Consider the following 24984-nt stretch of genomic DNA (forward strand, 5'->3'; position numbering starts at 1 on the left):
AGGCAATACATGAATACGCAACATGAAAACTTGCACATTTAAAAATATACAAACCACAATGCAGGCCAACCATGCCCTGGAAAAACCATCATGAATCCTCACTAGGGGTGTATACACAGGTTGGACTTCAGACTGGCCACAGATATGACGGAAGCCCAATGCTTCTGTGTAAGTTACTGTCACACAGTGCCATCCTTGCGAGCCCATGGAAAGGGGAAGCAGGAGTGGAACATGTGTCCAAACCCCAAGCCACAAATACCAACATGAGACAAGCCTGTATGGGCCCAGCAGGAACACACAGTGGATGCCTTTGGCTGGCACTCAAAGCAACACACTGTACATGAATGCACATTAGAAAAAAAGGAAAAAAAATAAAAATGGTTAGAGTCGACCAGGGAGGGGGATAAGGGGATGGGCAACCAGGAAGGAGGAGGTGCAGGGTGCACCTCAACACCCACATGCATGGATGTTGAGATTTTAAAAAAAAGAATCCTTCATGGGCTCATGGGCTGCACGGCTAGGCCATAGTGAGAGATTAGTCGTTGCTGTTGTCACCCTCTGGTTGAATATCAGGAGGTGTGCATGGTAAGGGTGCCTGCCGATGCACAGCCCCAGCATGCCCCTCCATGGCAGCAAGCATGCAGGTCTGGTAAGCCTGGTCCTGCAGGAAGATGGCACAGAGGTCCCCATGCAGCACCTCATGTGTAGCACAGAGTTCCTCCTGCAAGGTCTCACATGTAGCACAGAGTTCTGCCTGCAAGGCCTCATATGACAGACGGACTCCTCACGGCTTGCATGGAGTTCAGTCGAGATGGTTCATTCCAGCTGCTCCATCCGCTGTTCCGCCTGTGTAACCTGGCTCATCAAAAGTGCAGCCAGAGTATTTATGAGGGAGATGTTCTCTTTCCTCTGGGCATCACTGTGGGCTTCTGCCTCAGCAGCAATGGCTGTGCCCAGAGCCTCCAGTTCAGCCCGTCGGTCCCTGTTGGCGGCCAACGTGTCCAGCCTGTGTGAGCGTCACGTGGACCAGATGCCTGCTGCAGGAGCTCCACCTGCCTTTTAGGGGGGAGAATGGAATCGGCCACACGTTCCACACCCTGAGCCATCACCTCACATGATGCCCCTTGTTGCTGTGCAATGGCATACATGGAATTTTCCCACACAGTGTTCCCCGGTTGCACACAGCCATCGCGTTGCCGGACAGCACACATGTTGGGCCCAAGGAGCCCTGGTCCTTGCTGCGCTGGTGCTGCCTGTGGCTGCAGGACTGCATTCCTTCATTGATCTGCTGCCCCAGGAACAGGAGCAACTGGTGGGGAGCATGGCCCTGCATCCGTAACCACCAGAGGGGGACATTCCAACACTGACTGGCCCCTTGAGGCGTAAACCCCCACTGCAGGTGTGTTGGATGGAACAGCATCCACTGCAGAATCACTCACCTTCGACGGCATGAATGGATCATTATCCAATTCAGCATCAGAAGCATAGAGATCCTCAGAGGTGTACCCAGAGCCATGCCTGGACAGGATGGTCTGGAGCACCAATGGATGCTCATGGGCCACCACACCACGTCCTCCACTGGTGCCTGGTTGGTGCCCTGAACCCTCCGCCCTCTCTGCCATCTCCCCCTCCTCCTCTGCCCCCAGTGCCTCATCACCTGCAAAAAAACAAAAGAAAACATGAGCACACATGTCAACAGCATATACCACACACTTAGGCATCACAATGTTGACAGCCAATACATCAAGCAGGCATATCATACATGAAACAAACTCCGGCATGCACGCAGTGGCAATAAAATGGAAGGGCACCCTGAAAGCAGACATGGACACGTGTCAAATGTGAAGCCAAAACTAGTACTGCATGTTGCATAGCACGTGCATCACACAGAAGCTTCTGCCTGTCATAGACCTTACACAAAAATGACAGATGCCAACAAACAGATGTCATGTAGCATAGCCATGTCAGAACTGTCAACCAGCCCCAGATGGAAGTCAAAAAGTACTGTCCGTGACACATGTAAAATGCATGTCACCATACAGTACATGCTAATCACTACGACAAAAAGGACACATGTGTCACAGAATGCAACAACGCTAATGTGTTGCAATACAGTGAAGGAAGGCACATGGATACATTAATGCTAGGTAACATTGACATCACACAAGTTAATAGGAATGTAAAAGGGTGAAACAGGGCTCAGAAGTGTGTGGCTGCAGTGCAGTACATGTGTACGGCCTCAACCATCAATATAATCGCAAATGCAGTAATGTCAATGTCGTGTCATGATGGCAGTGTAAGGGCAAGTGCAGTCATCATGTGCAAAGTGTTGGCAGTGGGCTGCAAGGATACAGTAACACCCCTAACCCCCCAAGCCGGGGAATGGCTGGGAGGCAGTGCATGACTCAGAATGGTGGATCAGAGTACTGTGTTGTAGCAGACAGTTTGGGCATGTGTCAATTGCATCATCTCAGTCATCTGAGACTACAGCAGATGAGAGTAGGACAGAAAGCACAACACATGAGGAATCATCACAAGTCCACCCAGACACGGAGAAGCTGAAACACTAGTTGCATAGAGGCAGGGAGGCTTCTGCTTGACACAGACGAGGACACCCCAAAAAGGGCCATGATGAGTAACTGACCCTGAGTGAGCATGAGCGGGATGACCAAATACCATGAGACGGATGAAACACCAGAGATGGAGTAGAATGAATAGCTTGACACAGACCCATAGGGGCTTGCTGGGAATGCACATGGTCCATTAATTAACACTCATGTCCACTGTGAGCCTGTGCCAACTGCACAGTCCGAGTGAGGCACCCTGCATCAAGGACAAAGGATGTACCACACAGTGCAGGTCTGGCAGAGTTGCAGAGGGAAGTGTGTATATCCACAGATATTGTAAACAGGCCCTTGCAGTATTCCAACATGGGAATCACCAATACCATGGAGACAGTGATCTGCTGGGGGATAGAGAGGCAAGGAAGCATGCCCCTGAGGAGGACCAGCTTGCAGGGTGACCTCACAGAGACGTCAGTCATGTGGCGACATAGGCCGAGTGTTGAGTGGAAGATCATCACAGGCTATCCGAAAACATGTCTGGGAGCAAGGATATGGACAAGAGAGGCTGGCGAGTGTTTGACAGGTAAGGAGGGTGCGGGTGTGGTGATGAGAATTGGCTCAGTGTGCAGCACATGGCCTATATGTAGACTGCATGTCAATAAGCACGTATCATTCAAGCGTTGCATGGGTCACACATGGCAGTCACGACTACATAGCCTGAACTGGCAGTCAATCACAACACATCACCCAATCAAAATACACATGGGATGGACACACACGCATCAACACTCACCGGACATTGCATCATAATCAATCATGTCTCCCACTCATTGGATCTAACCTTCATCGATGAACCCTGCAGCGATTTCCTTGTGCGTAGTGAGTTCATCGTCCTCTGGGGCGGCCCACTGCCAGTCACCAGAGTAGAGGCGTAATTAGAAGCCTGCTTGTTCTTTGCTCGCGTCGGAGGTCAGACCAACGCTTATAGCAATCATCAGTTGTGCGCTTCTCAAATCCCATTGCGCTGACACGTTCCGCGATGCACTGTTTGTTTGTTTGTTTATTTTATTTGTATAGCGCTCCAGACCCGTGGGTAGAAGGGTGCTTAAAGAGTCAGTTACAGGAATAAGGTATACATTTTACATGGTACAGCAATTACAATTTACAACACTTTACATAATTTACCCGCTTGTTACATAGTCAGCAGGTTCATAGGAGATTCAGAGGTGATCGCTACTCTTTGTTCAGTAGCCAGCGAATAACATGTTTCCTAAAGCTTGGGAAGGACTCGATGGTTTTGATGTGGAGGGGTAGGGAGTTCCAGAGAAGTGAGGCAAGTACTGTGAAGCTAGTGCCACCTACTCTATTTAGTGTGAATCTAGGTACTACCAAGCATAGGGAATTGGATGACCTGGTAATTCTGGGAGCGCATTTCATAGTGAATTTGTTAGTAAGATACGGTGGGGCTAGGTGGTTTAAGGCTTTGTAGGTGAGGCATAAGGTTTTAAGGTCAATTTATTGTTGAATAGAAAGCCATTTACATGCTTTCCTAGTTATGGAGATGTGCTCTCGTCTTGGGATGTTGAGTGCTGCGCGCAGTGCATTGTTCTGGAGAACCTGGAGTTTGTTGATTATTGATTGGTTGGCACCTAGCTAAAGACTGTTACAATAGTCCAGTTTGGACTGTATGAGTGCTCTGGCAAGTGTGAGGCAGCTGTGGGACAAAAGGAAGGGTCTGCAAGCCCTTATCAGTTTGCCGGTATAGGTGGTGGCTGATGCGGTCATATTGGTTTGTTTGGTGAGGTTGGTGATGGCATCAAGGTAAAAGCCTAAGGTTTTCACACTTTTAACAACGGGGATGGAGTTGCCATCAATAGTAATGTTGTTGTAGTAAGGACTGAGTTTGGAGAGGTTGCTCGGAGAGCCGACAAGGAGAAGCTCCGTCTTCTCGTCATTTAGACAGAGGCTGTGAGTGGCCATCCATGCCTGAATGATGGAGAAAATTTCATTGATTCGGGTGACGTCTGTGTTATAGTTACCAGAGATGGTGAGTAGTATCTGGGTGTCATCTGCATGTGTAGGTGACACCCAGACAGTCCAGTGCGTCGAATAGCGGATTTGTAAATATGTTATACAAAGTCGGGGAGACACAGGAGCCTTGTGGGACTCTGCATGTGATGGGGATGGGGTCCGCTGCTGATGTTGTGGAGAAAACTCTCATGGTCCTGTTCGCCAGGAAGGATTGTATCCAGGAGGTGGCGGAGGGGTAGAAGTGGGCTGCGGTAGATAGGTGGCTACATAAGTTTTCATGATCGACTAAATCGAAGGCTGCTGAGAGGTCTAATAGTAGGATAGCAACCTTACCTTTATCTTTGATTTCATCAATCTGGCTTTTGAGGTCGACAAGGGGGGTTTCTGTGCCATGTTGAGGTCTGAAGCCAGATTGACGTAAACCTAGGAGGTGGTTGGATTCTAGATGCTCCTGGATTTGGAGCTAAGCAACTTTGTTTCCAGTATCTTTAGCAGGAATGGGACAGTGGTGATGGGTCTATAATTGGTGGGTATGGCTGGGTCAAGTGATTGTTTTTTTAGGAGGGGGAGAACCCAGGATTGTTTTAGGTTACTAGGGACTGAGTTATTAGCGAAAGAGAGGTTGATAAGTTTAGTGATGAAAGGGGAGAGGTCTCTAGTAGCATCTTTTATTATCTGGGCGGGACAGCCTACCCTTTGCAGTTGGAGGGTTTTAAGGAGGAATGATTTTTTGGACTTCTATAGTAGTGACTTTTTAAAGGTAAAGCCTGTATTAAGATCGGTGGGTGGAGATGAGCTTGGGCTGGTGGACTTGCTGCTAAAGAGATGTTGACGTTTGTCCTCGATTTTAGTTTGGAGTCCTAAGATTTTGGAGTTAAGGGCGTTCTGGATGCTGGTGCACCAAGGCTTGTCTTTTGTGCAGGTGTCTAAAGGTGGATTAGGGTTCTCTAGTTCCTTTAGTATTTTGAAGAGTTCTTTGGTGGAGGAGCCAGCTTGATCTATTCTGACGTTACATGCGTCTTTTTTAGTGCAAATTATCTCCTTTTTATATAAGGCAGATGTATTCCTGAGGTTGGATTTCTTTTCCACTGATGAGTTAGTTTTTCATATGAGTTATAATTTAGCTTTCTGTTTCCTAAGTTGTTTAAGTTCTGTGGTGTACCACGAGTTTAAGTGGGCTATTGGTTTACTTTTGCGTAGTTTTAGCGGGGCAATGGTATCGATGGCACTGGCCATGGACTTGTTAAAGGTGTCAACCAGTAGGTTTGGTTCAGCATTGGCCGGTAGTGCGTTTAGGGCTGGTAGGACCAGTGGTAGTAGGGCCTCGACCATGATATTTCATTTGTTTCTGGTCGGGCAGGCAGGTGCTATTGGGCATTTTTTGGGAGCTACCTGATTGATGTTAATTTCGAGGGGGATAAGATAGTGGTCTGACTATGTGAGAGGTTGAGGTTCATTGCAGGTAGTGTTGCAGTTGAGAGTTGCTACCCAATCGATAGTTCTGCCTTTCTGGTGAGTGGGTAGGGTACTGTGTTGAGTGAAGCCATGCTCGGTAAGAGCGTTAGCTAGTGATGCAGCTGGGGCATCGTTAGGGTCATTGTATCCAAGGTTATAGTCGCTGAGGACAATAGATTGTGCTAGTGGTTTGGAGATTTCGGCAATATATGACGTGATATCTTCTTCAAAGACTCCAGGTGGGCCTGGTGGTCTGTAGATAAGGTGAAGAGTGATCATAACTTGACTGTGAGTAGCTCACAAGATTTGAGTGATGAGGAGGAAACTGATCTACAGCCAAGTAGTGATTTAGAGATGAATGCTACGCCACCTCCCCTACCGTCAGGTCTGTCATCTCTGAGGATGGAGTAGTTAGCAGGGATGGCTATAGATAGGTAAGGTCCTGATGCCTCATGTAACCACGTTTCCGTTAAGGCAAGGAAGTCAAGATCATTAGTCAAGATGGTGTCAGCCACTTCCGTGGGGTGAGCCACCAGGGATCTGACGTTGAGTAGGGCTCCTTTAAGGGGAAGTGGATTGGGCTTATTAAGGGCCTTTGGTGACTTCTGGGTTATGGTGTTGTTGGCAGAGTGCCTGCTAGTTTTTGGAAGGAGTCTAGTGGCAAGTCTGTTGTTGCATGTTGTGATGTTGGGGTTGGCTGAGCATAAGGTTTTTGAGGCTTCTGCCTTTGGAGTGGGATGCTTAGTGTCGAGTTTAGTGTGGTTGGGTTTGGTGGTGTCTGGGAGGCTGTCTGGGGCAGTAGGTCTGCAGTGATTCAAGGTTTTGTTGGAGATAGTGTTGGCTGGGAGGCCAGTGTCCTTGGATAAGGTGTTGGTGATGTGGTGATGGTTTCCGTTCGGTGGAAAGGGTGGCCAGGGTGGTAGGAAGGGTGTGGGGCAAGGGATGGGGTAGTGCCTGGGACATCCGAGGTTGGCTAGGCCGTCCTTGAAGGCTATGAGGGCATTGGCGCTACAGGGAACATTGTCCTGTATGACACAAAAGGGGAACATAGTGAGGATGAGCCCGATGAGCATGGTCTAGTCACAGGGTGGCACAGTGCGAGTCCAATCCGCTTTAGGTTAAAGTGCAGCAGTGGGACAATGCCTAGATTTGAGAGCGCATTAGTGGGCAGAGACGCAGTGAGGCAGTATCTAACATTGGCATTACACTTAGGCTAAGGTACAGTAAAGCGGCAGTTGGATATGAGGGCACATTGCTAGGATACAACAGCGTTGGCAGTACACTCTGAGCTGCTAAATGCAATACAGCGGCAATTGGATATGAGGTCACATTGCTAGGATACAACAGCGTTGGCAGTACACTCTGAGCTGCTAAATGCAATACAGCTGCAATTGGCTATGATGGCACATTGCTAGGATACACCAGCGTTGGCAGTACACTCTGAGCTGCTAAATGCAATACAGCGGCAGTTGGATATGAGGGCACATTGCCAGGATACAACAGCGTTGGCAGTACACTCTGAGCTGCTAAATGCAATACAGCTGCAATTGGCTATGATGGCACATTGTTAGGCTAGGGTACAAAGGGCAACAGCGTTGGCAGTACACTTAAGGCTAATGCGAGATCGCTATCTATTAGCAAAATGTATATTATTAAGCAGGGAAGCAATGAGGCAACATTATGGCAGGGGCGGACGTACTTTCTGCTATATGTGGAGTATGGCTACAACAGGCCTGCAGAGGAGTGATCGTACGCGCGTCTGGCAGTCGCTCAGGCTGTAGCATTAAGTGTGAGCTGTTGGATGATATAGAGAGTTTTGGGTCGCAGAAAGTTCGAGTGTTAGCAGTTTCCTGTAGTACTTACAGATCGTCGTAGCTGGTTACATCTGGCATGGGGGACATTTGAAGGCGTGGTAATTTCAGTGTTTATCAAGGCGTGCATGGCGGTGCGCTTGGGCAGAGATTTGGGGCCTGGGCTCTGGCAGCCTCTGGTCAGGCTCGGGTCAGGAGCCTTAGTGAGTGCCTTTTTGGGAGTGCCGGCTTCGCCTGCCGGCGCTCTCCGATAGGGCGCTCAAATATTGAAGTGGCCAATGGTTGCAGCTGGCGTCTGGGGCCTGGGGCCAGGCAAATTAGGTGAGTGTGGCGGCAGCAATTTTAGAAGGTGGAGACCTCGTGTAAAGTTGGGCAGATATGCCGAGTAGAGTGGTACTGACAGTGGGCCTTACGCTGGGCAGGCGTAGTATTGCACCCTGCCGTCATCAGCATTTTGCGTTCGTGTCCCGACATCTAGCCCACAAGTGCGTCCAGTTCCACTCCATTGAAACTCTTCTTCCTTGACTTGCCGGAGGCCTGAGCTGTATCTGGGGCCCCAGCCTCTTGCGCAGGAACATGCTTCCTCCTCTTGGTAGGTGGTGCAGACCCCGAGTGGCTACTGCCGCTCAGGTCAGTAGGGGCAGGGGCGCAGGTAGACTGGCAATGGCATGATGACGGAAGGCCTGACTGGAGGCATTGGCTGCTGGGTGCTGTCGCCAGGACCCAGTGCCACAACTGCCTCAGTGCCAAGGGCTGTGACCAACACAGTCCTGGCTGGCTGACTCCCAGCTGGGGTGGTGTCAGCTGCATCTGCCCCTGCAGCTGTCACAACCTGTCACTACTGCCCCAGATACACATGGCTTGGCCACAGCAACCTTAGCCACACGTGCCTTGCCCTTCCCGACATGGAAATCTGCCTGGGAGTCTTACTGACCCTGAGCCTGGGTGGTGGTAGCCGCAGCTGCACCTGCAGCTTCCACAACCTGGGGGCTCATGACAGCAGATGACACTGCCTGTTGGGTCAGACGGGCGCTGGGGATGTCGGCAGCAGCTGCATCTCCCTGACCCGCTTGGGGGGGGGCATAGCTGTCCCAGCATTTGCCTGGACATCCTGCCCCTGTGGACCGCCCTGCCCACGTCCCCTACCACGGCCACCTTGGCCTCCGTGGACTTCCTGGCCACCCTGGCCACATGCCCCACCACGGCCACCTCTGGGAGGTTACCCAGCTTTGCCACCCTTACCACTTGGTGGGCTCCCAACCATGGCACTGATGGACTAGTGTGAATGGGACACAATTTTCCAGGGCAATTGGGGTGAAGGAGGCAGGGTACGTTATGGTAAACGTACCCCTGTGCTCCTGCGAGGCTGTCTGTGACCCCTGGGGAAGAATTACTGGTCACGCAATGCTCAAGTACCCCAAAAACAAAAGGAAACGTGCACACACTCCCTCTGTATCCCACCTGCATCAAATAAACGTCCTGCAGTACACTGTGGCACCCAGGAACACAAAAAATGCATACGCATAGAACACGCAGGCTACTCTGACCTCAAAAATGGGGTACGTGACACACAGGGGCAACCACAGTGGGAAAAAAGTGTGCGCGACTCACTGTCTGCCTTGAATGAAAAAGGACAACACACGTGCGTGTGCATGTAGGCAACTACCCTGCCAAAACAAGAAGTACGAACTGTAACCGTAGTGAAGATATCACGTGTGAACCCACAAGAAAAAGAATCACACGTGTCGGTCCCCACGAAAAGCACATACAGTGAACTGGTGTCCTATGTGAACCTTTAACCCGTACCGAAGGCAACGCCCGCACACATCACTGACGCGCTTAGGGCCTTTCCTCGAATTCCACGCTAACACACTGTTTTTGCACTTTCAAAGTCACTCTGCACCAAGCTGGCCACGCAACAACAAACGGAAGACCATGCTCCTGCCCACAAGGCCATTTACCTGCCCCCCAATGCCCTGAGCTGCCTCCTAGGAGCCATCTGCTGCTGCCAGCCCACTCAGTGTGCCTGCTGCCTACGTGCCCTGCAATTTGGTGCCTGCACAGAAGCCAATGCCAGGGATCCTGTTGCTGAGACGACCTCTGCAGACACAGAAGGCTCCCGACTGCTGTACCATCGCTCCACAGCCCAGCCCCAAGACCCAGTTGCCCACCCACACCTGCCTCGGGGGGTTGCCATGTCAGACCAAGCAACATCTGGGGCTAGTTGCAACCTGCAGAGAGGCAGAGGGCTGCCAGCTTCAGTCCCAATGAAGTTGGCATCCTAGTAGAGCAAGTCCTGGGGCATTATGATGCCTCTTCTCAACATCGCGCCTCGACAAGGAAGGACAGAGTAGGATCTGGGCGGACATCGTGGGTGCCATTAACGCAGAGGGGGTGGCATCCGCAACTATGACCATGTCCAGAAGCGCTGGGAGGACTTCAGGTCCAGGACCCTCAGCAAGGCCCAGTGCCTTGAGCAACAACCAGACGAGGGTCCTGGAGCGCATACACCCAGCACTTTACCACCAACTTCTACAGTTGCTGCAACATCTGGAGTCGAGTGGTAAGTGTCCATGTGTTCTTGTCCAGCGTAGTGTATGTTGAGGTGTGGCTGGATTGTGCCCTGTGGCCTTATGTCTGGCATGCCCCATGTATGGATGTCTGTGTGCAGGGCCATGCCAGTGCTGCATGTGAGTCCAGTCAAACGTGTTACACATCAATGGTGTCTGTGTTGCAATGTATAATGTGCACCAGCATGTAAGGACGCACACTTGCATGCCTGTGTCTGGACTTGGCCATGTTTGGGGTGTGAGACATGGATGCTTATGTCATCTTCATCGACATGCATGGTGTATATGTGCGTGTTTCTGAGTAGTGAGTGTGTGACTGGAAAACGCCATGGATGCATGACATATGACCATCACGATGTGTGAATTGACTGATGCGGCCCGGTTGTCCATGAGTGCACTGTGACGGGAGGTAGACATAGCCAGATGCATGTCTGTCCGGTGGCGTGTGTACATGTGATGTGCATGTCCCATGATGCATGTGAGGTTCAGCTCCCCTTCTGATGTTCACGCAGTGCCTTGGACATGGATGCAAATGTCTGTTGGATGTGCCTTGCTTGTTTGTGCATGTGTGTTGCTTGCACTGACCCGTGTGTTGTGGAGGGTGATTATGGTTATGACGTTTGACAGTACCACTCATGTGCATTTGCTTTATGTCTAGCAGACATTTGTTCTGTACCCTGATGCTTGTGTTCAATGTCTCCCTATCTACAGCACCGATGGAGGAAGAGGGCGGAGACGGCGCTGTGGAGCAAAGCGGCGGGGATGTCTCCACCAGGCGGAGACGCAAGGCCCAGTCACCCTCCCAGTTTAAGTCATCTTCCGGGAGCGCGGGGGCTGGTGTCGCATCCGCGACTACGGCCGCAGCTGCTGAGGCGAGGCCCAAGATGGCGAGGTTGGAGGTGGGCTTCTTGGGCAGCGGAAGGGGCAGGTGAGCCCCGACAGGGGTAATCCAAGGCAGAAGACGGTGCAGAGGCATCCAGGTTGGTGGTGGGCGAGGGGGAGGGGGAGGCCGCATCAGACCAGCACATGGGACCTGGAGAGGGTGATGCCACAGGTGCACTTGGTGCAGTGCAGGGGCAGGAGGCAGCGCAGGTCACCGCAGAGTGGCCTGTGCCTAATCCTGTCAATGATCCTGCGACTGCATCAGTGGGCACCTGCAGGCATGCCTCAGTCCAGGCTGTTCCGTAGGTAGAGGATGGGTCCACATCAACTGACCCTCCTCTACCTGCGGACCTGGCAATCCGTGACAGGGTTGAGCCCGTGCTAGTCAGTGTCTCGATGCGCACAGCCGTCATTCGTGACCCCCAACACATGTGTCCATAGCCTGCAGGCAGCCCACACCACATGGGACCCCCCCAACACCCGTCACCATGCAATTTGACTGGTGCCGGCGGGTTATGGGATTCCGTGGGCGTACGTGAGGCCATTTTCATGCGATTTGGCTGGTGCGCGCGGGGTACGCGTATTCACGGGGGTACGCGAGAGCATTTTCCCATGATTGGCTGGGGCCAGTAGGGTACGCGTATTCACGGGGGTACGCAAGAGCATTTTCACGCAATTTGGCTGGTGCGCGCGGGGTACACGTATTCACGGGGGTACGCAAGAGCATTTTCACGCGATTTGGCTGGCGAGAGCGGGGTATGCGTATTCACGGGGGTACGCGAGATAATTTTCACGTGATTTAGCTGGCACGCGCGGGGTACGCGTTTTCACGGGGGTACGCAAGAGCGTTTTCACATGATTTGGCTGGCTCGAGCGGGGTATGCATATTCACGTGGTTACGCTAGGCCATTTTGACGCGAATTGGATAGCGCGAGCAGGGTAAACACAGATTTTGCACGCGATTACGATGTAGGGGGGGCTGTATGCTGGACCACGGATAGCACGGGCCTTCGTGCCATATTGGGATTTCTGAGGCTTCTTTCAGCACAAGGGGCAGTCTTGGGGGCGTAACTGGCGATACTGGAAGTTTGCTGCGCCACGGCTGCTAATGGCTCGGGAAATCCATGAATACGCAGTGCTCGAAAATGCTGTTTTGCGCTGCGCCTGGCGCACGCGTGGTGCACGCCCCCTCTCTACGTGAGGCGCTTGCGAGACTTCTGCGCTGGATTCCATGAATTGGCCCCTTAAGTATCTCAAAGGAGTGACTTGGGTAAAGCTTGTGTTTGTACTGCTATGTTTAGGCCCAACGTGGCTAAATGCAGTTTCCTTCTTTTTTGGCAAAATCTATCCTCCAGTACACAAGCCTTTTGCCCATGGTCCACAGACTGGGGTGAAGTGCAATACCACAGGAATTAAGACAGTTGTCTTAAAATTGATACAGCTATGTTTATACTAACCAAATAGGCATTTTCACAGTATTTTAGTTTTTCCCGATGTCCTCAGCCCACCATGGCATACAATTTGACAAATGGAGTCTCTTCATTTGAACATCTTGGGAAATTCAGGACTAGGTTAGCAAACTCTCAGCCTTGAGTATCAAGTCACATGCCAAGGAGTACATGGCAATCTATGTCCTTGAGAAATTACTTGTGCATGATCCTAATAGATCATTAAAATACAAGTTTTAGTTGTTTGGGTTTTTATCACTTGATCTTGTTGGAAGTTCAAGGGTCCTGGAATAAAAGAACATGGATGTAGATAATGCAGTGCCTTCTTGGCAGCTGTAAAACGTTTATTAGTTTATTAGTTGAATGTCGGAATATGGTGATTAGACCTCTTTTGTTGTGTTCATGGGTTTGGCCCACACATAGCATAAATGCTTTGAATGATGCCGTGTTTTGTCCTTTGAATGGCTTCTCTGTGGCCCAGGCAATTCCGCAATGAAAATATGAGGGGAGATTCAATGTTCTTACAAACAAAAACAAAAAATATCTATGTTGACCTGTTTCTGCAAAAAAAATTACCAACAAAGTTACAAAAAATGATCATGTTTACTGAATGGAAAACACACACATTTCTACAATTAGTTTATGTCTATTTGCTCATAGCACTACATTTCTTGAATCTGCAACACTGCAGTGAATATGGAAAAGTAAAACAGCCAAGTCCTGCATGATGGGAGATCACAGGAAGGGATATATGGGAGTTGGAACAAAGCAGGGTCTCAAAAATAGTGGAAATAAAGAAAACTAAAAGGGGAAAGTAGTGCTTACGTGTATCGCCAGATCATTGGGAGTTGTGAGGTGTTGATAATTTATTTGAGGACTGAGACAGCAAAATAAATTATAAAAATATGGGTTACTAAGAACATACGTCTATGGGTCTGGTTCACAGAAGAATTTTATAATGGCAAAACCCCATTGGAAATGCTTTGTAAATAAGGGCCTATGACACGTAGGTTAAAAGGGTGGGATGTTGTGACACGCAAGTGCACTTGCCAAAAGAGCTGCAACTTTAATGAAAGGGCCGATTCACCAACATACTTTTCATGTGTGCTATAGTCCATAGAACATGGATAACAGCTTTAAAGCCATATCCACTTAAAATGCAATCACTTTCGAAAGTTGCTCTTCTTATGTTGGACTTCCACACAGGATTCTCTCTAAGGCCACAAAGCTTTTCAACAATGGCAAGATTCCAGGGAGCTGCACAGTGACAAGACTTTGCAGAAGGTGGACTAAAATGTATCCCTAGTGCTTGCGTTTGGGGTTCCTGCCAGTCCGGTGCAATTGGACCCTTACTAATTTCATTGCCTCTACTAAGAATCACCTCACATGTGTGCAAATTCACCCATCTGCATTTTCAGCCATGATGTTATGTTATTGTGATTTATACCACACACTGCAGCCATTTTCATGGCCTCCAGGTGCTCTGGTGGTTCTGAAAAAGAAGGAGGGCTTAGGAGGGTTAGTTGTGTGATAGAGAGGGAAAGTGAACTTTGTTGTGCTACTTCAGTTCGGAATAACCCGCCACTGTGTGTTGGGGTTGCTTTTAGTTGGTAAGTGTTCTGGTGGTGCTATGGTGTACGAGTGTGTATGGGGAGGTTTGTGTGTCTGTGGTTTAGTTGTCTGTAATGTTTTGGGTTAAGTTGGGTGCTGCAGGGTGTGTACAGGTTGTGGAGTTTTTAAGTTTCTGCTTTGGTAGAGGTATGTGTATGTTTTGCTTGGTGGTTGAGCGTGAGTATGTAGGTTACTGGAAAGAATTTTAGTAGGGTTAGTGATGTTATTAGTATATTCCGTGGGGTTGTTACATCATTTTGGGCTTACCACATACTAAGTTATAGATTTGGACGTTCACTCAGAGGGATGTCTTAAGGTACCCCTATACCTAATTCAAAAACATTGTACACCATGTCTGCCCTGTGTTGCCCCTGTCCACCTTGGTTTCATATTGAAATAAAAGTTTATTTTTCATTCAACCTGTTTCGACCACATCCGGTCCTCTTCAAGACAGGGCTTATTATTAATTCAGTTTAATTAGAATTGGAGTCCTCTCCAGAATTCCTATAACTGTGATAGTGATCCCCCTTTCTCCTTACTGAGCCTCCATATTAGTAAAGGGCAATGTCCCACCAGCGTTCCACGTGTTTTTTGGACGAAAAACACGTGGTGTACAATGTTAGTGATGAGATGAGTTTGTGCGTTTCTTTGCAATGTTATGTTGATTTGGCTGGGTTCATATCCTTGTTTGCTGGATTGTATCAAATGCTTTATTTCCTTGGGGTATCCTGGTTCTGGTTCATCCGGTTTTCATTTTTTTTGGTTTTCAGTGATCCCAAAATTGTAGCAAGCAGATCATCTTGAATAAGGAATTCCAGCGGAAACCCCCCATGTCCCCCATGTCCTTCAACATTTCTAGGTCACTTATTTTTCTGGCCCTGGGGTTGGGTCACACAATATTATATTAATATGCTCTGAATCAGTGCACGTTTGTGATGACTGAACACTCCTTTATATTTATTTATTTATTGATGTATTTATATACATGAGGAACAATGCTCTTTTGGTCACAAAAGAACGTAAGAAATCAGATTTGACGGGAAGCAGTGAGCTTCTTACAATAGGGTGAGTTTGAGGGACATTCTGACCAGGTTGTGGAGGGGAGTAAATGGAACAGTCACCAGGGACAATACATAAGTGGATCTACATCGGTTTAGGCCAACCAATAAGTGCAGGTAGGTGGTACTAACCAGCTGTGCTCTGGACGTGACCATGATGGGTGAAGTGCTAGAATGGAGGCAGAGGAAGTGAGAGACAGAGGCAGTTTACAAACATATTAGATGCACGTTTACTTACTACTTCAAGTGCCGCCTTGGACACTGAGGACACAGTTTCATAGTGTTATAATGAGATTGGCACTTGGTTGCATGCCTTGATATTTCCAAAACCCTGCATTTTTACCAGCATCTGTACCTTCAAAGCAGAAAAAACAGGTACATCAGGATTGGAGTTCTTGAAGAACACACCTCGACATCAATCGAGAGAAAAATCTTTATAGCAAATATGTTTGCCTCGCAGAAATGCATCAAACCTCTCCAGTTAAAATGACAAACTGTCACCTCAAAGGTCATCCCTCTAGGTTCTGCCTATTTATTTCGTATTCTGTATTTACATTATGCAGTTGTTATGATAACATTTCATACCATGACTCAACAAAAAATCATCATACTAAACCCTCTTCTTTTAGAAAAAACTTAAGATGCAATCAAATAATATTAAAGCAACAAGCTAGCTATAGTTGTATGGAACATATGTTTTTGTCATTATTCTCTCAATAATTAGTCGGTCAAGTGGCACAGCGAGTAGAGCGCTCGCTTTGACATCGGTGCAGAGCCTGCGAACGCAGGTTCGAATCCCGGCAGCGCCAAACTCAGCGTTTCATCCTTCCGAGGTCGATAAATGAGCACCACACACCGTGGGTAATAATAAGCAGCGCTCAGATACCTGAGGGTTCGTAGCGCTATATAAATGCCAAATTATTATTATTATTATTATTATTTAACATTTATTTTGAACTTTATTTCTATTCAATATTTAAAATATGGTCACCAAATTTCAGAGTGTCCAGTTTCTCCTGGCCTTCGACTTCTTGAGGTTGTTTGGCCTGATGGCATCCTGCATTTTTCTGTTGCCAGAGGCTCGCCTGAGAATGAGATCCCTTCAGTCCTCCCACATATTCCTCATCGATGATAGACTCCCAAAGCAGTATGAGTTTTGGAAGAGGGAGGATGCCTTTTGGAATCAGGGGTTGTTATGAACCGAATGAAGGACTGCCTTCCCAAACCTTCCATCCTGATTTAAGGTGGCATCAAGGCAGTAATGATTTGTAAAAGTGTGAATGATAGACGAAGCGGTTGCCCCACAAGTATTTTTTATTGGAACCCCTCTTTGCAAAGCAGAAGAAGTAGCCATGCCCCAGTGGAATGGGCTCTCAAGCCTTCTGGAGTAACTTTCTTGGCCAACATTCAGTAATAGCTAACATAATCCATCTGGACAAGGTTGTTTAGTTACAGCTTGTCTCAATCTATACTGTATATTCTATAAACAGTTTGGCAGCAGATGATACTTGAACATCCTTGAATTGTAGAAACTCAGATCCCATCTTCGGTCAAGTCTGTGTAATCCTGCCGCTTCCGTGCCAGGATGAGGTACGGGGTAAAAAGTAGGTAATACTAACTTTTGTCCCAGATAAAAATCAGATATAATCTTAGGTAGGAATGAAGGTTTGACCTGTAAAAGATGGTTTAGAAGATAGAGCCTGCAACTCTCTCACCCTACCGTTTTCAGTATGCAGCTGAAAACTCTATGACCATAATCTGGCCAAAACCCAGATTATGGAATGCTATAATTGTAAAATAAAGAAACAGAAGCAATTTATTTGGACTCTTGGGCAAGAACGTATACTAATTACATATGTATACAGATACCTAGGAGTTTCCGTTAACAACTATGAGAGTGATACTTTTCACATGGCTGATACAAAATCCAAGCTTTAGGCCCTAATCTCTCATGCAAAAGCTATCCTTTATAAATTTGATAAATGTTCATGTAGCCACCTTCTTTCCTTCTACTCTTTGAAAATGATACCTATTCTCTCATACAGTTCTGAATCATGTGCTCCAAAAGCTTGTCTTTTTTGGGACCGATTTAAGGGTAGGTTCTGGCGTTCGATCCTTAATTTGCCCAACTATGTTCCTATTGCCCTAATTCGTTTCGAACTAGGCCTTCTATCTTTGTACAGTATGATTGCATGGAAATCAATTGCATTGTTGAGAAAATGCCTACAGTCTCGACAATATGTTGACATTTCTGAGATTTTGGCACAATATTTGCTGCAATGAAATCATGACTATCCGCTAAATTGGTGAAATGTGGTCACAAGCATTCTTATTGATGCCGATATCACAATTGATACCTTAGTCACCAACCCTACTCGTGCCAAAATGAAACTCTACAAAAGAGATTGGATCTACACTAGAGAATTGTGTTTAAGCTACAAAGATTGGTACCCTGTTCAATATGGATATAAAAAGTATAGAATTCCCGAATCCTATTTCATTAAATATCCCTCACAAAATTCAGAGGAGATTACATGAGGTTCCGCCTGAATCTCTGGCCGACTAAGGATATTCAATGTAGACGAAAGATCTTGGAACCTAATGAGAATGTTTGTAGATTCTGTAAATGTACCACCTACCCAGAAACCCTGAAACATATCGTAGCATACTGCCCTGAATTACATGTTAAACGCTGTAAATATTTTCTGCGACATTTTGCACAACTGAGACCGATCGACAATGAAACATTTTGGCTGCTAGTATTTGGTACTAAACAAATGTCCATCAAATTAGCTACTATTGGCTACTTGAGTTAATTGGATTTGTAGATTTTAAATTCCAAATATTAACTGGGTGTGGAAAGGTGTACATTTTATGAGAAACCCCATTGTATTAATTATGAATTATGTTTTATTTTATGTATAATTGATTCTGCTTTTATACATTCACTTATAATTGTATTGATGGAACTATTTTTATAAATTGAAAGGTTGTTTATTCAGCCAAAACAATAAAATAAAAAAATAAAAAATGACGTTTCTTCAGACGAGCGCTTGAAGATGGAAAGCGCTGCCAAATAACCTTTAATGGTTCCAACCTGGAGCCCCAGGTTGGCGAAATGCAACAGAAAAGATAACACCTCTGGTGTTTTGCATAGAAAAGGATCCACATTCTTATCCCTACACCAGCAGCAGAATTTTTTCCAACAGTAGCGGTACAAAGACTTTATTGCTGCCCTTCGGTTGAAAGCAAATTCTCCATTATGTTTTCCGTAAGGTCCCAATCCTTTTACCTCAGCCTCTCAGAAACCATGAATGGAGGTTGAGTGTCTTGACCTCTGGATGGAGAACCCAACCCTCCTCTCATGAGAGAAGGTCCTCTCTTTGTGGAAGACATATTTGAGGGTAGATGGACATGTTCAGAAGGTCTGGGTACCACGTCCCCCAGACCCAATCCGGGGAAATTAGGATCATGGATTTCCTGAACTTCCTCAACTTCCTGATCATGTGAGGAATGACGTGGACTAGAGGAAATGAGTACCGGAGTGGAAACTCCCAGTCCACTATGAATGCGTCTCGTAGAGCTCCTCTTGGGGGAAATTCCCTGTAGCGGAATGGTTTGCACTACCGATTGACACTGATCGCTAACAGATCCACTTGAGGGGTTCCCCAAAGGGTGAAAACCTCTTGAAGGCATTCCTGAGCTAGTTCCCACTCTTGGGAGACTGCGCTATGCCTGCTCAGAGTGTCCACTGTGTTCTCCTCTCTGACTAGGTGAACTGCTGATAGTGAGATTTCTTCGTGTGTTGCCCAGAACCAGACCTGCATTGCCTGTCTGCACGGTGGTAGTGGCCCTACGCCTGCTCTCTTGTTGAGGTAATACATAGCCACCATGTTGTCTGTCATTATCAGGACATTCCTTCCCTGTACAGAGGGCAGGAAGGCCTTTATCGCTAGACTGATTTCCCTCAGCTCCAAAAGGTTGATGTGTAGTTTGGACTCTGATGGAGACTAATGACCGCTGATTGTTAGATTGTTGGCGTGGGTTACCCAACCCGTGAGTGAGGCATCTGTCACTACCATAATCTCCAGCTATGGTTGCCAAAAAGTTTCTCCCTTCAGAATGTTGTCCTTGCAGGCACCCTACAGGAGATCCTGTGTGACCATGTTTGAACCTGAAGGAGGTCTGACATGTTGCCCGAGAATTGAGATGATTGTGTCCTGAGAGCCCACTGAAGGGATCTCATTCTCAGGCGAGCCTCTGGCAACAGAAAAATGCAGGATGCCATCAGGCCAAACAACCTCAAGAAGTCGAAGGCCAGGAGAAACTGGACACTCTGAAATTTGGTGACCATCTGCAGAATGTGTTGAGACCTCACCTCGGGTGGCAAGGTCTTTCCCAAGGATGTATTCATTACAGCCCTGATGAGCTTTTGAGATGTTATCATATGGGACTTCTTGTAATTGAGGGAGAAGCACAGTCTGGGTAGAGAGTGGCAGGTCACGCTGAGATGATCAAGGACCTGTTTGGGAGAATGTGACCTGATCAGCCAATCGTCCAAGTAGGGGTGGACGTGAATCCCCCCTCTCCTAAGACTCGCTGCCACCACCGGCATTAGTTTGGTGAAAACCCTTGGGCGTTGGTCAGCCCAAATGGCACAACTTGAAACTGATAATGAGAACCAGCAACGGGAAACCTCAGGTACCTTCTGTGCTTGAGATGAATTGGCACATGAAAGTAAGCATCCTGAAGGTCCAATGATACCATCCAATCTTGGAGCGGGAGATATACTCCTCTCTGGAGATGAGTCAGACAAGGGAGACGAAGTATTCGATCTATGATGCCTTTTCTTCGATTCTTTCGACTATTACAAGAAGTGGTGAGAGCCACTCTGCGACCTAGACCTTTTAGCTTTCTTCCGTCGAGGAGAGTCACCTCTCGCTTCATCAGATGAATGTTTTTTTGACTGGGTAGTCGAAGGGGATATTTTGGGGTGTTTACCTACCGCCAATTTCCAATTTCCATTTACGCTCCTTCAGAGCTTTTCCCGTCATCGATTGACATGACTGACAGGCCGAGGTCTTGTGCTCCACATTTTGGCGTGGGATTCTTGGCATTTCTTAAGCCTGGTATTTGGGGTTGTCTGAGCCAAAGAAGAAGACAACTTTCACAATTACAAAGTAATAATATGAAGTGCACCGTAGTTCACAAATCAATAGTTTACTCAGAAAAATTGAACTAAAGCCAACGGGCGATGCACGTTCCATATATACCTTCGATGACATCATCCTCGAGACAGAGGCCCTTGAGGGACATCGAGTCGACCGCATCGACACACAGCACCCTCTGCCGAAAATTATTTTCCAAAGCTGCTGAAGCTGCATATAGGAGATATCATAAATGAGAAATACATGGGAGGACACAATCCATTCGAAATAGTATCCTAATTGCGAGGATATTCCTGTCGCCTGCAGACCATTTAACTGAAAAACAGTAAAGAAGTTAGGATCCTTATGAACAATAATGCATGGTTAATATATTTCAAATAGTAGAACCATGTTTGACAATCGAGTAATTTTAGAAACAAGCTTGACAAAAAGTCCATATTTATTCAAAGTTGTATATATTAAGATTCTGTTAGATCATGTTAACAGAAAATCCATTGTTCAAAGTGTTTTGGGACATGCTAATCCCTACATCAGGAGAATTTTGTTACAATCGGTTGAATACTATGTTCAATAAATCAGTTTGTATTATAGTTTTGAGAAATAATTTCTTGGATTAATTGAAACAATTGTTTTGACAGGTAAAAAATGATTAAGAACTTATATGCATTGGTCATTATAAATTCCTTACAAGAAATTTTAAATTAATTTCTGAGTGACTACAAAGTATACTTCCTGGCAGTATTAGTGATATCATATGTTGTGTTCTTCCACTGTGGAAGAAAAGAAAGATAATTTAAAATATTTGCTAAAGCACTGATCACGATTATGCAAAGTGAAGAATTGCATATGATGCAGAAAAGTACCCATGGTATTTGTACCTTATGTCTTCAGTTAGAAAGTTTGAGGAAGACATTTGGAATAGAGCTAGAAAGCTCAATGCAATGTTTATTGAGAAGGATTGGAATTTAGACCCACATTCTGATAATCTCCTTATTGAGTTAAATCTCGAAATTAAAAAAAATATATAAAAAGTACCTTACCCATAGAAGTGTGGTGGAGCAGTTATCGTGTTTTCATTTCATCCATTTTTGCTGTGGCTGTTTTCACAGTGGTGTTCTCAACTTGGACCTTTTAAAAAAATATATATGTGCGTTGTGTGTTTGTGTATGGGCTCATGGGGTGGTTGGTGAGATGGTGGGGTGGGGTGTTTGGGGGGACCCCATTCAAAATAAAACAAAACCAAAAAAATCACCAAAAATGGGCAGGGTGAAACACCCTGGTGAAAACACCCACGGCAAAAATGAATGTGATTATAAAACACGTGAAACCATGGTGGAGTTCTACATTATTAGGGAGGACCAGGAGACGAGGTGACACATTCCAAAAATTGGTCCTTCAAAATGGCCAGTGTTTAGAGTCCAAATAGCCCAGTCCCCAATATAAAAAGTAAGGTAGCAGGGCATTTTACCAGGTCACTGTCCAAAAAAGTTCATCACAGTGTCTTGTGCACTTGGTTCCTTGGAGCGGTCCAGTCTTCCAGGTCCCTGGACATCACTGGTGCTTTGGAACATCACCTGCTGGGATGGTAACATGTCCTCACAAAATGGTTGAACGTCTTGTGTTCTCAGGGGTCTCTGATGGTCTCTGCAATGGTGAGGTATGCATGCCTCCGCCTGCCGTAGGCATCTCTGATGCTTGGTTGACTCACTTGAAACAACTCCACACTCTAACGCTCTAACAAAGAACTCCCCCCACCACTTGGGTGCAAATTTAAGGTCCATCAGGTTGAGCTGATAGCCTGCTCGAAACCACCCAAGTCAGAATCCCCCAACCCAGTCTTGTACATTTCACTCTCCTTGATCTTGAGGTTATGGAACCTCTCTTACTCTGCTAGTTCTGGAGGATATAGCAGCTAATAGATGCTTCAGCCACATGGAGGGGTTTTAATGCCCCTCAGCCTCTGTCTGGCCCCTTGCAGATCATATGCAAAGATTTTCCAAGGGCCTCCTTCTTTTGCCCCAGTCCCAACATACTTTTTTCTCTTTGAGGTGTCCTGAAGTTGGTCTTCTACTGTGCCATGGCCTTGCTCTCTGGTGCCTCTCTTGGTCTAACCATCAAAGTATTAGCCCTCCTCCTGTTCTTATTCTAACTTTATCATCACCCTATGCCTAGTCCTACTCATGCTGCTCTTTCACCTACTCCTCTATCACTCTCTAAATGCTGGAGCACTGCCACTTTTCCAACACAGCTAGTGGAGTTCTGTCTCTTTTTATGTGGTGCTTCATAAGATCATTGGGTTAACAAAGGACCTGTTTTGATGCCCTGTTCCTTTTTGGATTTCTTGGCCGTAATGGGCCGTAACCCAGTGCACCCACCTTATCCAATTGTGGGGAAGCCCTCTGAATCCTTAAATCCAGGAGAGGTTAGTCAGGAGAATGTTTGTGTCCAGGCCCTGCATTGGCCATTCGTGATTAGCTCAGGTAGGAGAATGGCACACCTGCCTGGTTTGAGGAGACTTGGATCTTCTTCCTCTATCCCTGTGTAGGTAAACTGGTAGGATGTTTTAATTAGTCGCCATCCAATTCGGGTAATTTTCTACCCACCCTGAACCAATCATGCACAATTGTAATTGATTGGATAAAGTTCTTTTCATGAACCTGTGACCCTCAATTTGACAATAATGATTTCCTACAAGGGTGCCTCTATATTATTACCATGTAAAAGTGTACATTTCTCATTTTCAATGGATATCTCAGGAAAATTGGTATCAGTTAACTGGACTTTCACCTTTGTCTCGAATGGTTTTGCACCAGTAACAGAACTCTGCTTGGTGATGTAGCTAGGAAACAACTTCAATTACTTTATTCTTCTAGGTATTCCAACAGTGATATATGCTTTTGATTTCCAGAATACTTCTTCTCATAGAAAAGAAGTCAGGGGATCTCCCAGTATTTACCCATAGGATATATAATTCCAGAAGCACAATATGTGTTAATTTCTTAGGATGTATAGTCAATGTATGTTCCCCTCAGCCTCAATATCATCACTAATGGAAAGGACTGGGATTTAATATATTCCCCTTTAGAGTATCATTCCCCTCAGAATTATTTCTCCTTAATATTGTTCTTTCATAGGAATTTCTTTTTGGCTGTCTCACAGACAAGGTGGACACTCTCTTAAAGACTGGTTCAATTTTCCCTCTCGAGCAACAGGTGTGCACCAGTAAGCAAGATTGGATCTCTGTGCTGTCTTTTCCACTAAAGAAGGCCTGGCATGTTATCTCCTGGTAGTCTTCACATGCAGTGTACATCTCGCAATCCAAAATGAGTTCAAAAGGAAAACAATCTATTCCAGTCTCCTTTCTATTGTTGCCAATTCTCCTTTCTTTGCTTCTTTCAGTCTGTCAGTCAGTCCTTCCCAGTCAGTAAGTGAACAAGTGAGTCTCCCGAATCTATGGTTTGGGATTTATTATAGATTCGAAACCCCTGCCTTTAGAAGTGGGTATAATTTCTCTAATCTAATTGGCCAGTGTATGTGATTGGACAGTCTTCCGAAAGTGACATTACACTAAATCATTCCCTCCAAACTAAATGGGCATATTAATGCAGAGGGCAGTGCAATGGGAGTAACTTCTAAACCCAGGTCTCCTCCCATTTGATGTGATGTCATCTTTCTACATTAAACAATTGTACTTTTCTGAAACATCATATTGCTCACATGTAATCATGTTACTAATCGGTTCCTCAGATTGCTCTCACTCAGGTGAATCCCCTCAGGTGACTAATTTCAGCACAACATACGGTGGGTGTGTTATAGATTTTCTCGTTTTACCCTCTGATAATTTTATATAAAAATAAAATTTCCTTTTTAGAGAAACTGGGTCTTCAGCACAGATGCTAGGATATAAGGCATGCCGTTTCTGTGCAAAAATATCCACAGTCACCTAATGTACATAATTAAACACTTTTAAACAAACAATGAAGTCTCTAGGAGATTCCCTTCAAAAGTGACAAGCAAAAATGTGATTCCATGTGGAACTTTCAAAAGGCAGTTTTTTTTCTTATTTGACAAATATTGAATGGAATCTCCTGTTCCTCTGCCTGGGGGTAATGGAGCGTCTGGTATAATTGTTATCATATAGTGTTGTTCTCTTTGAAACTGAGAGCTGGTCATGGTGCACATGTCCAAAGGCCTTTTAAAGTTACAGTTTCTGGCATGGCAATTTATCACCCACTCCCTCCGCCCAGAGTAATTCCAGCATCTGACTGTCCCTTTTGTCAGGCATCAAGTCTCAAATGTGCAAATGTCCTTCTGCTGGATGAGGGTTTGATTAGATTTTTTGAGAGAAGACCACTAGAGACCACTCCCCAGAGAAAATTAATTGCA

This window comes from Ambystoma mexicanum, chromosome 8, assembly GCF_040938575.1.
Source record: "Ambystoma mexicanum isolate Mex_15411 chromosome 8, UKY_AmexF1_1, whole genome shotgun sequence".
NCBI classification, from domain to species: domain Eukaryota; kingdom Metazoa; phylum Chordata; class Amphibia; order Caudata; family Ambystomatidae; genus Ambystoma; species Ambystoma mexicanum.